Source organism: Zonotrichia leucophrys, chromosome 2 (assembly GCF_028769735.1).
Source record: "Zonotrichia leucophrys gambelii isolate GWCS_2022_RI chromosome 2, RI_Zleu_2.0, whole genome shotgun sequence".
Lineage (NCBI taxonomy): Eukaryota > Metazoa > Chordata > Aves > Passeriformes > Passerellidae > Zonotrichia > Zonotrichia leucophrys.
The window spans coordinates 82132247-82146397 of NC_088171.1; positions in this window are offsets into that span (position 1 = coordinate 82132247).

Below are 14151 nucleotides of genomic sequence, written 5' to 3' on the forward strand. Positions count from 1 at the left end.
TAAATACAGAAGAGCACCATTGGGTCTTTAAACTCAATCAGAACTGCAAAATCTCACAAAGCTGTACATTATTGCAGTCCTTCGCTAGGAAATTCTATATGCTGCTAAACACTACAGATATTTAGAAAAGCCTACATCAAATTTGCATGTCAAAACCTCCCTTCCTCTCCCATCTACTCCACAATTAATGAAACTTGGTTCCCTGGGTATATTTCTCAAACACATTTTTACAGATTTTCTGACAGATTTCACCTGATGGCTTCTCTGGAGACACTGAAAAATGGAACAGCCGGAGTTACTTCAATTTTTCAAATTGGGTGTTAATAAAACTGACTACTACAATTGCTACAAAATATACATGGATTTTTCCTTTTTAATTTGCTAAGCTAAATTAAGAGCAGCTAAGCTCACGTCCTGACTCATTTTTTCTTAGCTCATAATATAATGCATTTGCGTAAAGCAAAGAGGGAAACATTGACTAAACTTCCAGCAATTTTAAAATCCCCTAAGGACACATTATGATTATGCCAAGTGATACAGGGGCAGGTGCTAATATTAAATAATCATATTCATACCAGACGAGCAATGCATTCATGTTTGGGTTAACCTGTCACAGGAAACCCAAGGAACAGACTAGTGGGATTGTTTTTCCCCCTTCTATAATAAAGATGCAGTTATTAAAGCCTTCCCAGCTACCAATGAAAGAACCCTTCTTTCCTTTTGTATCTTTAAAAGCTTTAAAATATTCAGTTCTCAATCACAAATAATTTTATGATGATTAAAAAAAATATTATCTGCCTTTAGGATTCTCTACTCTGGAAGATTCATTTTTCATCAATCAGACAACTCAACTAAGTAGACACTGGCAGGAATATTGCATTGGTTTCTTGGTTTGCCCAGTTCATGTGTCTTCTGCACTTGCAGCTGCTTCCCATATCTACCTAACTTCTTTCTCAGCCTCTTTCCAAAATACCCATTCTCTATTTTGATACAATACTGTAGGGGGACAGAACATAAGTAAATAAAGGTAGTATAGAATGTAATCTTACCCCCTAAAAAGTTGAAGCTGAGCCAATTATTAAGGATTAGGAGCAGACCTGATTTTAACAGGCCACACCTGCAGCCAATCAGAAGAGTGTTATAAAAGAGTGGATTGGTTGGTTGAAGGAGAACAGGAGTTAGTTGGTTACTGTAAGGACAAGGAAGAGTCAGTGCCTAGAGGAGCTGCCTACAAGAAATATCAAGGAGGTATGAAAATTTAGTGATATGGAACTCTTACCATATAGTGACAACATAATCCCAGTCCATTTTCTTGTAGCCTCTAAATTTCCCAAATTTCTTTTTTTTCCTCCTCCAATTGCAATTCCTTTGATGGTATCTCCATTCCAGTGTGTTTGTAAGTCGTTCTTTTTTCTTTTGGCATTCAGCAGGGATCAATTTTGGCAAGCTTTGCTGCATGTGCCTGCACTTGATGGCATGCCATGCCTTTTGATGGCTTTGACTTTGGGGAAAGATTTTTTCTTTCTTGCTCTATTTTTTTTTAAGTATCCATGCCATGTTCCTCATATCTTCCCCTCCAAGTTGTGTCTTCCTCCTTGACTTTTCCCCTGCTTTTGCAACATCTGTGAGCTTAGTTTTGGCATGTTTTTGTCTCTTTTGCTGGCTAATTCTAATCTTGGCTGTAACCTATTTCTCACTGCCAGGGGAAATTCTTCCTCTTTTAATGTTTTCACACCAATCTCTTTCATGAGATCAGTAGTCTTGTTGAATCTCTCTCCTCAACAATGGGCCAGAACTAAAGTACCTGGTTAAAATGTTTCAAACATTCATTTAGGTGATCATACATAAATTTAATAAATGAATATAATTTTTCTAATTTTATTAGAGCAACTTAATTTCTTGAAACAAATATAACTTTATTAGCACTAGATGAAAGTGTAAACCATGTTGCAAGTCAGCAGCAAAGAATGTGCTGTGCAAGACAGTCACTGACTTATTTGAAAGGCATTGGGGTTTTTTATATTTTAGGATTAGGATATGCAGTAGAAAAATGCAAATCCAGTTCTATTCTGATTGAGACAAATAATTGGTACTTCAACAGACGTCATAAATAATCAATGTTAATGACTTTTCTTTTAAAGGAATTATGGTTTTGTCATATTATCCCAATAGATAAATGGTGCAAGAACCTAGAGAAAGAATTGGAAGATTAACCTTGTGTCATACCTTCCTATTGATTTCTGACATATCCTCATGCTATTTAAGTAATTTCCTATTTCCCACCACATGATCTTGTCACTAGTTCAGAGACATGCTTTCAGTCACTGAAGCATCATGTCATCTTCTCAGTGTTATCCTGCTTTCTCCTACTCACTCTTCCTACAGTTTTATTAGTTATTCACTGCCTTTCTTTTCTAGAAGGATGTCTGTTTGAACCTATTGTATGAGGCCACCATACATATGCACACCAATCACATGCCTAAAGTGTTATTTCACCACATGTCACCAAGGTGGGAACATCTGTGCTGTCAGGCAAGCTGACATTGAAACCTGTAAAGTAAAATCACTCCGCTGTAAGTACCATTTATTTCTTTCTAGATTCTTTCTCACAGATTTTTCTTCATCCCTTGGTTAGGACAGTCTCTCCATGAAATGACAGTTTCTGTGGACATTCTGGCCTTTTAGTGGAGACACTTAAGTGCAAATTACCCAGTTCTTGCAGAACTGCATTTCTTTATTTGTCTTAGACTGCATGAATATTACTGATTATAAAGGTGTTAGGTTTGTTATCTCTCCTCTCGAAGGATTCAATAATTGTCCTTTACTAATTTTATCTAGATAACTCCTTTACAAAAAGGCATCCCAATGCAGATTTCAGCCTGTAAGTACCACTTCCTTTTTGCTTAGTCTGGGTGCCATGGCTATGCTGTTATATCACAGATTCCCAAGAAATTTTCTTAGGTGTTAGAATAAAATTTCAGTACAGTTACCTTTCTTGAAAGGTTCTTGACATAGTTTTAGTCAGGGCCAAGTTGAACACTCCAGAACAATTTCCACTTATGGTTCAGGAATTAAAATGAACAAGTGTCTGTTTCTAACACTGATTGAAAAAGTGGTCACGTAGTTTTAGGGTTTCGGGGACTAGATTTCATTAGTATGCTCATGGATCAGAGAGTGACCAAATCACTGCCATAGACATTGCAGATCTACAGAGAAGTTCATATCAAACATATCAAACATCAGTGGAAATTCATGAGATGCTTTTAGTGGAAGACTGGAAATACTGAATAGCAGGAATAGACTAGACCACAGCTATGCATCAAGCAAGAGCCTTGTCCTCTCCATCTGAGAATTGCATACTTGAATAATATATGGAAACCATCAATGATTTGTGCAGTATAGCTACCAGATTCCCCTTCATTAAAGGCTTGTTCTGCATTGTGTCATGATTCCTGTGTTGCACTGGTAAGGATTGTTTTCAGTTTCACATTTTCTCATCATTGGTTTCCAGAGTTAGGGACTACTAGCTAGCTGACAACAGGGATTTCCACTGTCGTGCCTTTTCTTCTCATTCAGGCAGCAGAGATGCTGATTTTCCCTTCTTCTGAGAGCTCATAGGCTGATTCATGTTAGCCTGGCTCTAACATTTCTCTGTTTTATTTTGTTGGTAGGATTTGGGGTTGGGTTTTTTCCTGGGGGGGGAGGGGTAGTATGGGGAGGAACAGGCAATTCACAGTCTCATTTTTCAAGTTTTCTTTCTCAGACTTGGAGCTTTTTATTTTATTAATTTTTCTAATTTTGACTATTTTGGGTATTTGTCTGAATGTCCCCCATCATTTAATTTACAACAGACCTTCAAAACATGAGAGAAATTTTCACACTCTGCCTGAATGCCACAAATAATTTAATCCATCGCATGCATTTTAAAACTGTTTTTCTGCTCATGGTCACATTCTCTACCTTACTTGGTGGACACTCCAAAACTTGTCTTAGTTCCAGCATATCCTATTAGTTAAAATTAGAGCTGCCTTAAGAAATTAATCAACAGACTGATGCCTGATTAAAAAAGTTTCCTCATATTCTTATATAATATGTTTATAGCTTTTCTGAGCTAGAGAAAAAATGTGGACCAGTGGAGGGAAGTGGGGAGAAAAGTTAGAAATTAGAATCATACTAAACAAGTTTGGAAAGAGAAGTTGCATCAGTATGAAATTGAGTGAATAAAAACAGCTGCCTGTATTTGCAATTACAGACTTATGATGCAATTGCCTGTTAATGGCTCAGTTAAATTGTGAAGCAGATAAAAATATACCAGTTACACAGATAATAACAGATATCTCAGGCTATAAATTTGATTTATATGAGGACTGTTTTCATCAATGCATTAGCATTAAAAGTCTTCACAGAAAATAGTGGCTGAGCTGGTAACTCTATCATCCATTCTGTATCACTCCATATGGGCAAGAGTAGGACTCACTTCTTCTGGGTGACTACTGTTGCACTTATAAATGTAGCAATGCTTGACTCAATAAATCTATGGAAATTTGTAGTTTTTTCATTTTTCCTTTAAAGCTACCATACTAGCAGTTTGGCCAGTGTTGGCTGTTCCTTAAGGGTTGGTACACGATACAAAAACTCAGATTTCATACAGACACTTATTCCACTGTAAGCAGGATTCTAGCTGCATCTCTCATTCCAGGTTAAAAACAAATCACATAACTGGACACATCTCCCAGGAAGGCTCTAGAATACACACCTTTCTAAAGACTGTCTCTACAATGTCACAGACATCTTTTGTGAAAAATCCTTCCTTTAGGATTTTTCTCCCTTCTGAGGAGCTGTGGCCTCAGCAACAAAGTGTGAACAATGGTTATCTGCTGCTGTGGAATGCAACAGGTGGATCCGTGATTGGTCTCCTGTGGATGTTTGGATTTACTGACCACTCACGGCAGAGCTGGGTCTCACTCTCTGCTGAGACACAAACCTTTGTTATTCATTCTTTTCTATTCTTAGCTTAGCTAGCCTTCTGAGAACTTTCCTTCTATTTCTTTTAGTATAGTCATAATGTAATATATATATATCATAAAATAATAAATCAAGCCTTCTGAACATGAGGTCAACATTCTCGTCTCTCTCTCACCCTGAAGACCCTTGTGACCACTGTCACAGTACAACATCCATAATTATATGCTGATTGCCACATAGCTCAGGGAAACAATGACTTCTGAAGCTCCCAACACATTTGTTTGGGCCAGCTGTAAGTAAAATCAGGAGGGAAAGTTGATGCAAAAGTAAAGCAGCATAGAAGCCTTGTTTCCTTGCAGAACCACAAGACTCCTCTGCAGCTCAGTTAGCAGCAGCCACAGGGTGAAATCAAAGCTAAATATCTCTGCAGTCAGAGGGCCTGAGACTTGTAGCCATGGGCCAGAGTTCACCTTTATGCTTACTGATATTTAAGACATTTCCACATTCTCCCACTGTGTTTCACAAGCAAGAGACACCAGAGCAGAAGAAAATGAGATCCCTGTATAAGTTTGCTGAGACGGTGTTCCTGAAGACCAAACAGCCTGGGGTCAGCCAGTTGCACAGTGCTGAAGCAGGACCAGTACCTAATCTCTTCTTTCTAGGCCTGTTTATCATAGTGTAGTCTGCTTCCCATTTCAGGCTTGTTGGAAGCTCCCTGAAAAAACTAAAAAGGGACCATTCTGCAGCCATCTTGACAAGACTTGTATTTCCTTTAATCCAGCACGAGGTAGTACAAAAATGTCTAAGGTTTGTTAGCTTCATTTTACAGACTGGTTAAATACCAGAGCTTGAAGCAGCAACTTGAAATCAATGCTTAGCCTAAAGCTCTAAGACTGTGAGACTGAAAGACTGTGATATTAAGATGAAAGAGCTGACACAGTGAAACTAATATTGATGGTAGATTTCAATAAGTAAGTGCAGAATCATATTCAGATAAGTTTTCTTACAGTCACTATAAAGAATTTGCCTTTCAGCAGTCATTATTCTGAATAAAAAGAGAAGAGCATTTATTACAATACAGGTGTTGACAGTTATCTACCCAAAGCCTCAAAAAAAGCATTAGAAATTATGATAAATTCCAGAATTCTATTTTCCTCTGCCTTCCATCTGTGCACAGTGTGGATGTGTTAGACAATCATGATTTCCTGACTACTTAATCAAGCATGTGTTTAAATAATGTCCATTTCCATTAAATTCCTTGCTTGAGGTTTCTGAGCAGAAGTTATTTTTATTGTTTTTATTTTATTTTTCTGCCTTGTTAATTTGTTTTTTGTAAAAATTGGAAATTACTAATTAATGATAAAAAATGAATAAAGAATGTTTATGATCCATCTCAGGGGACTGTGTTTATTTCTATGTTCAATTACTTTAATGGTCTTGCTCTTACTGTCACTAGACAAGACTCCTACATCTATAGGTAAGAACTTCATGGATGTAGCAGAAGATGAAAAAAAATCCTCACTTCAAGCTCATCGCTATTTTTGGAACTTGTAGAGGAATTTATTTTGCCAACTTCCTCCCTGTTCAAATGGCCAATTTATTGGCAGAGCTCCAGCTAATAGAATCTGTCTGCCTCTTCTATTTTAAACAATCTGCAGTGTAGGCATTTCCAATGATCCAGTTTCCTAGAAATCTTCCATAACAAATGGAAGAAAGAGCTACTGCTATATCTTAAGGTAGATGCCTATCTGAAGTTTATCAGATGTATCATGCATCTTGTGTCTTACTCTCTTTACAAAAATAATATAGGCAACTGTCTCAGGCACAGCTATCCAAAATTATGTAAGTCAAGTTCTTCCTTTAGATTGTTCTGTTGCAAGATCAAAATGGAGAATTCTTCCATCTGTGGATCATTAGACATATTTTAGCATGCAGATTCTAAATAATAAGCCTTTCAGAGATAAAATGCTTGGAGCAGGCAGGCCCTTGAAACAAAACTGAGCAAAAAGAAGACTCTAAGCTGCTGTAGGAAGTAGAGCAGTAGGCTCTCCATCTCTGAAGGTAAGTCATAAAAGAGACAAGGAGTTATCTGATTGCAGAAGAAAACAATGAACTACCTAAAAAAACTGCAGACTCCTTCAGGTAGGTGAACTGCATGAAGTAGTACAGGAAGTTCTTATTTTACTGCATATGGTTGTCTTTGTGATGGACAGATGATATATGTACACAATTTTCTCAACGGAAAGGTTTTTTCCTGAGCTGTAGGAACAGAGGAGCTCTGTGGGAAAAGGGAAGTTTGGTAGCTTCTATGCAGACACTGACCTCCAACTCAGCAGTTCCAGCTTCACTGCCAAAGTTGAAACTGCAGAGGTTTATCCATAGAGCTTCCAGGAAAACTAGTGTCCAGTGTCACTGTCAGGTGGTCATTTGTGGGACCATCACTGGCACTTGCACTATACTAAGCAGATAAAAATATACTGGTTAATAGTAGTATATTATTAACAGTCATTGAACCTATGAGCTATGTTCAGGAAACTCTTTCCCTCAGCATTACCAAAAAGTCTAAGATACATCAGTATTTCCATCACTTGGCTCAGAAATTACTGTTTTCGCTGCAAGTTCAATTATGTGCACTCTTCTGTCAAATTACTTTCAAAATCCTATTATGCAAATCTAATTTTTCAAGCAGTGTGGTCAACATAAACAACGCCATCTTGCAAACTATGAAACATGGAAGACCTGCGTGCCAGAATCCCTATTGGTAGACCACCTGCCATCTGAAACACGTAACAAAAGCTAAGGTCAAGTCTCTTGTACCATTGTGTTTGGTTTGCAATAGCCACTTCGTAAATAAAAAGAACATTTATCCAATGAAGATACTTAGAGAAATAGATCATTTTTCTAAGAGTTCCCTGAACACTACATGAAGAATTATCTAGCAATAAGGAAAAAAATAAATCCCACTTAGCACATACCATTCTATCCTGGAACTTGAATACAAAGTCATTAAACAGAGTTGGAAGAAAATGCTGGAAGTAAATCTTTCCAAAACCACATTCCTGATACTTTAAGCAGCTTCTCAGTCTCATGAAATCAACCAACAGGAGCAAATTCTCCGTAATCCCAGCAGCACTGAGCACAGACTGCACACATAACTTCTCTGTACTGATTGCAGTGAGCCCTTGCTACAACAGATCCCTGAGCAGCTCTGGCTGCTACGCTTGGACAAATGCAGGAGGTTTCACCCAGTGCACCAGAGGTCATCAAGGCATATAGATAATTGATAATAGGCAGCTACTAGATAGCAGTATGAACTGATATATACAGGCTGTGCATGACAGAAAAATCCAGCTGTCAGTGAAAGGTATTTCCCAGGAAACAATCATTCCATCTTCATCTTTGTGAAGATATTTTCATCTCCACAAGGGAAACACACATAAAAAACCCCCTCAGAACTCTCTTTATAACATATTATGATGTCTTCCCTTAGAACTGACTTCTCCATATTCCACTGACTACACACTACATGTCTCCTTCCCTTAAGTGGTCAGTATCTATTCACCTCTCCCAGCTTCTCTTTTTCTTGTTTTCCATCTCTGTTTTTCTCTCCATTCAGCTCCTTTCACCCTTCCAACATTTTTTCTCCTTCCTATGTAAAAATACCTATTTCTTACAGAGATGGTTTAGCTGGTGCATAATTAGGTTAATTCTGAATAATTGTTCTTAACATATATTTTGTTTTGAAAACTGCTACCACTATTTTGAGACCTGGAAGACACTTCGGCTCATGTCCAAGGAAATTTTTCTTCTTCAAGGATATTAGCAAGTCTACTAAAAACACTGGCTGCTCCTACAAAAGCCTGTCCTGTCTATAGATCCTTAGAAAGTCCTGTCAGAGTAAAATATTCTCATGATTAATTTTCCTAAATAGTTAAGTTTCCTATTTAAATTTTCCAAATGCTTTTCATAATATACTTCTTATGAAGGTGTCATTTTTTCTTCCTTATGCTGTGTAGTCTATTCATTATGAAGTCGCAAAGAGACTACATTGAAATTTTTGCTGATGACATGAAGTTATTCAATATAATAAAGATGAGAAATGATTATGAAGAAGAACTTGATTCTGAAGAACTGGGCAATAAAACAATATATGAAATTCCATGTAGATAAACAAAAATATATGCACATTTGTAAAAACATCACAGACTCCTTATGGAGTACTGGCTCTGATCTGATGCTATCGTGGGGCTGGAATATATATTTGGGTTGAGAATTATTATTCAATAGTTGTCAAGATAGGAAATTAATTGTCAGGAACAATTAAGAAAGTAACAGAGAACAAAGCAGAAAGCCTTATTAGGCTGTGGTGTAAATCCATGGTGCACCACTTTCTGAGATCTTGTGCGTAGAATTAATGTCTCTCCATTAAAAACTGTACCTGGAACTGAAAGGAAAATCAAAGTGGTGTGAACGTGTAAGGATTTGGAAGGTCTTCTGTATGCAGAATGAATGACAAGATTAACTTCTGGCCAAAGGGATGACAGAGACAAGAATGGTGTGGTTATAAAGTCATGCATGACATGGAAAAGGTGAGCAGTCAAAAGCTCACTCTGTCTGCTGGCAGAAGAACCAAGGACAGCAAATATGCCTTACAACAGCATAAAAGCCAAAGGGAAGAGCTTTTCTTTGCAGGCAATGCACAGCTGAGCTGTGAAACTCCTTCCCTGAAGAAAGAGAAGGTGAAAAATATAGACATTTTTTGTATAAAGGATGGTAGAAAAATCCATTGAGGGGTATGGAAAATAGAAATTACCTCCATTCCAATAACCTCAGTGTCACTGCATACAGAGTGTCAGGAGAACAATTTGGGGAAGCCTGCTGACAGAAACAGGATATTGATTTAAATGAATCTTCTATGTGAACCCACGAAGACACTCAATAGCTTTTTCTGGGACTGAACCACTAAAAAATTCCTAAGGAATGTCTCTGCTGTCCCACAATTGATAGGAGTTGGATGACTTCTTTATCAGAACTAACTCAGAACAACTATCCTCTGGACAAGTTGCTTGCCAAGGTGACCTTTTTTTAAGATACAGTCCCCTTTGATGGAAAATGTTCCAGATTAACCAGAATGATCATATTTCTTCACTGGTAAAGCCCTTAAACTGACAGCCTTTGGGATGGTAGTTTTATACTGCCTGACTAAATCTCCAGCAGTCTAAATCTCTGAGGAGTTTTAGCCTAAAGTTTTTGAAAAAAGAGATAGCAGAGTTTTGCTGCCTTCTAGCAAAATACACATACACAAACCAGATGCAGCATGTTTAAAGAGTTTCCTCAAAATAACACTAGCCAAGGCATGCCTAACACCTTTAAAAATTATGCACAAGCTACAGGGAGGCCATGTCATCTTGCTGTTCAGAATGTTTGCCATGTCTTAAAAAGACAGAATGTCCCATGTGCATTTTAATTGATTAAACAGTCCATAATAGCTTCAAATTAAAATTCTCAACTTTCATTAATTCTTGAAATTATTAATGCTATTCATGGGCTCAAAAATATTATTCTACTAAAAAATCCCCAGACTTGTGAGCTCATCTAAATTAAAACACACTGTTTGCATTATTCATGTTGAGAACTTCATTTTATTGCAGTGGGATTATTCATTACAGGAAAGATTGTAAGAACAATCACTGGACTCCAAATGCAGTTAGTGTTCCCCAGATTGAGCCTATTCCTGCCCCCCTGCTTACCTGCTCATGGGTCTTTACTATGACAGCTAAAACCCCCCTTCTTAGTTACTTGCCAATATTGCAGATATCTGGTGAAAGATATCATACCTAAAAAGAAAAATTAAAAAGATACAAATTAAAAGATACAATCAATTTTCAGTGTTTGTTGTCTTCTGAAAATGTTAGGCATCCTGGTAGCACACATTTGTCACAAACACATTTTATGAAAAATTCTTTCCCAGGATTTTTTTCTCCTGAGAGCTGAGAGGCCTCAGAAACAAAATGTAAACAATGATTATCTGCTGCTGTGGAATGCAACAGCTGGATCTGTGATTTGTCTCATGTGGTTGTTTTTAATTAATGGCCAGTCACAGACAGCTGGCTCGGACTCTCAGTCAGTCGCAAGATTTTGTTATCATTCCTTCCTTTCCTTGCTAGCCTTCTGATGAAATCCTTTCTTCTATTCTTTTAGTATAGTTTTAATATATCATTTTCTTTTAATATAATGCATACCATAAAATAATAAATCAGCCTTCTGAAACACAGGGTCAGATCCTCGTCTCTTCCCTCTGCCTGGGACCCCACCACACACATTAAGACTATCAAGGCTGAAACTATTTTCTTTAGGAGTGTATTCAACAAGTCTTAAACTAATTTATGTAATCTAAATCTCTGTCACACTGTGGCCATGATTTAAGCAAGTCTTCTTTCTTGAGGTGTCCTACAATATCTATTGTCTCCATCTCTTTTCCTCTTTTCTCCTTAAATAATGTTTCCCTTTCTCAGGAAAATGTCAGTGACAAGGTAGCAGAAGCAGGAAAACATTGTTAGAGAACAAAGATATAAATTCTACAGTGTCACATACAGCTAGATATTTTTAGAGACCATCTGTAGTACTACCTAACACAGCGAAAAATACAATTCCTATGTACTTCCACCCATTGTGGCTGCCCCACCTTAGGACCATATTAAGTTCTTGGTAAGTGTACTCTGAATATGTCCATTAGCACTGAAGCTGCTACTTGAGAAGCTGAGAATCAGGTCTCCAGCACTCATCTGTAATTCCACTTCAGCCATCTCTTTTCAGTTCATGGCAGGGTTCACCTTTTATTTCTTGGCTTCTGATCAGAACTAGCTAATTACCAAAGCAGCATGAAGCTTGGATGAGTGACAGATAACACCCCATGAGTAAATAAAAAGCTGCATTTTGAAAGGATAAAACAATAAAGATGTTTCAACAGGAAGATAAACAGCAGGCCTCCAGCAGGGAGTGTTAAAAGGTTCCCAGAACATCACACCAGAATTGCTTTTTGTCATCTGGCTTCACAACAAGTGACAATCCCAGCTCAGGGTATTTGACTGACTCTAGCTCAGGCATTCAACTTGTGAACCAACTGATATTCTGAGAACACCACAAGAGAAGGGGACGGGTAGCAGATTACTACCAGAATTGTTTGAAAAATAGTTGTAAGTTTTCTGGAGGCAGCTGGAGAAAGGAGACATGGAGCAGAATTAAGTGTTCAGAGCACTTTCTCTTTGTAGCTACTTGGATCGGGTAAGGAATAAATTTGAATTAACTAACACAGTCAAACAGCAAACACTCTCATACCTAAACCTGCATACAGAAATAAGGCAATGTTATTTCTGCATATAGAAGCATTATATCCATTAAGTAAAGCTTTTTGTATACTAAGTTAAAGCATGTTTAGTAATTTTAATTAAAGTTTTTATTTGTCTGGAACAGTGATTTTATGAGGAGTTTCTTCATGGTGATTTTATTGCTACTTATGTCCTGTAATAGGCAAAATAAACTGAATTTACTAATTCAAGATGGCAAAGTCACCACAAGTTACATGTTGCTAACTCCATTCAAACCCATATTTGCAAAACTGTTCTATTCTTTCTTAGTTATATGACAAAAGAGTAAATTTCAAATAAATTATTAAATCCAAAACCAAGTCCTACCATTACAGTCAGCTTATTTATCTAACATTCTATCCTTAATTGTCTGCAGTGCCATAATGCCTGTAAAAATATGAGTCCCTTCCAATTCCAGATATTCTCTGACTCTATGAAAAGTTTTCTGTGCTATTTTGTGAATGGAATTTAATACAGAAAGAAGTTTCTATATGTGTCCTTATTTGTCTTGATAAACTTTAAACATTATTTGGTCTGACATTAAATTTATCATCTACACCATAATGAGTATTTTGTGGCTTTAAGGCCAGTCTTCTCTGTCAAACTGTAATACTATCAGACAATCTATCTTGGTTCATTATATTATATTAATTATATTTATCATATAATCACAGCATATTAGAGTCATGCAGTGGGCTAGTAATCAAATTAAATCACAGTACAGATTCCATATTGGAAGATTATTTTCTGACTTTTAAAATGTGTTACAGGAAAACCACATATCTTAAAATATAGGACCAAAAACAGCTCTGGAGAAATAAACACTCCTTAGAAGCCTGGTGGTTTACTCAAAGCAATATTAAATTTCTATTTAACTTGCATCTTCGTGAACACACAATTATTTTGATGCTTCACAGAGGATTGTCAGTCATGCTTCAAACACAAATGTGAAATGTGAAATTGAGGCAAAAGAAAACAATAAGAAAGAGGAAGTATCTCATGAAAGTAATCAAAAATGTTATGTTGGTATACAGCTAAAATTTATAACTGTGTACACAGGACTGGGGAAGAAAACTCAATTAGATTTCTTCATGTTTATGGTAACTCTGGAAAAAAAATCATAGGTTGCTGCAATATCACAGAGACCATTTGCTATTAACTGAAGATTTTCTGTTTTGAGGACCACCCAAGTGCAAATATTTACTTTTCCAAGTGCTTTAAAATGTTAAGTTGCATTGTTTCAACATATAAATACAGAAATAATTTTGCTTAAGTACTTTGTTGTTCTAAAGGGAGAAGAAATACTTTGGATTAATCACTTCATCCAGCCTTAAGAGTAGGTCAAATCCAAAACTGCATTTGATAAGAAGTCTCAGTGTTTATTTCACGTTCTCTGTATGATGCCAGCATGCCAAGAGAAGTTAAAAAAACACACTACATGTCTCATATTTGATTTTGAAATTGCAGTAATCATTTACTTGTTAAGAGCTAAATATTATTCTTTGTCCAAAGTATCAGACTGCTAAATCTTAGGCAGTCCTCATGCTGTTTCATACGTTTTCTTCCCAACCTTTAGTCAAAGGCCTTGGGTGAAGTATTCTGTATATCAAATTGTTCCTTTTCACTAACAAGAGAAAGCTGTCAGAAAATGGCTTCTGCACCTTGTATTACCTGAGCACAAAATACATATTTTTAAGAGATGTGAAGTCCAAGGATGAGGAACCTCTCAAAAGAAGCTCACTTAGATAAGGAGGAGATCTTTACTCTAATTGGAGTTCCTGCTACTCTGTCAGCTGTAACAACTTAATGTTGCCATCCA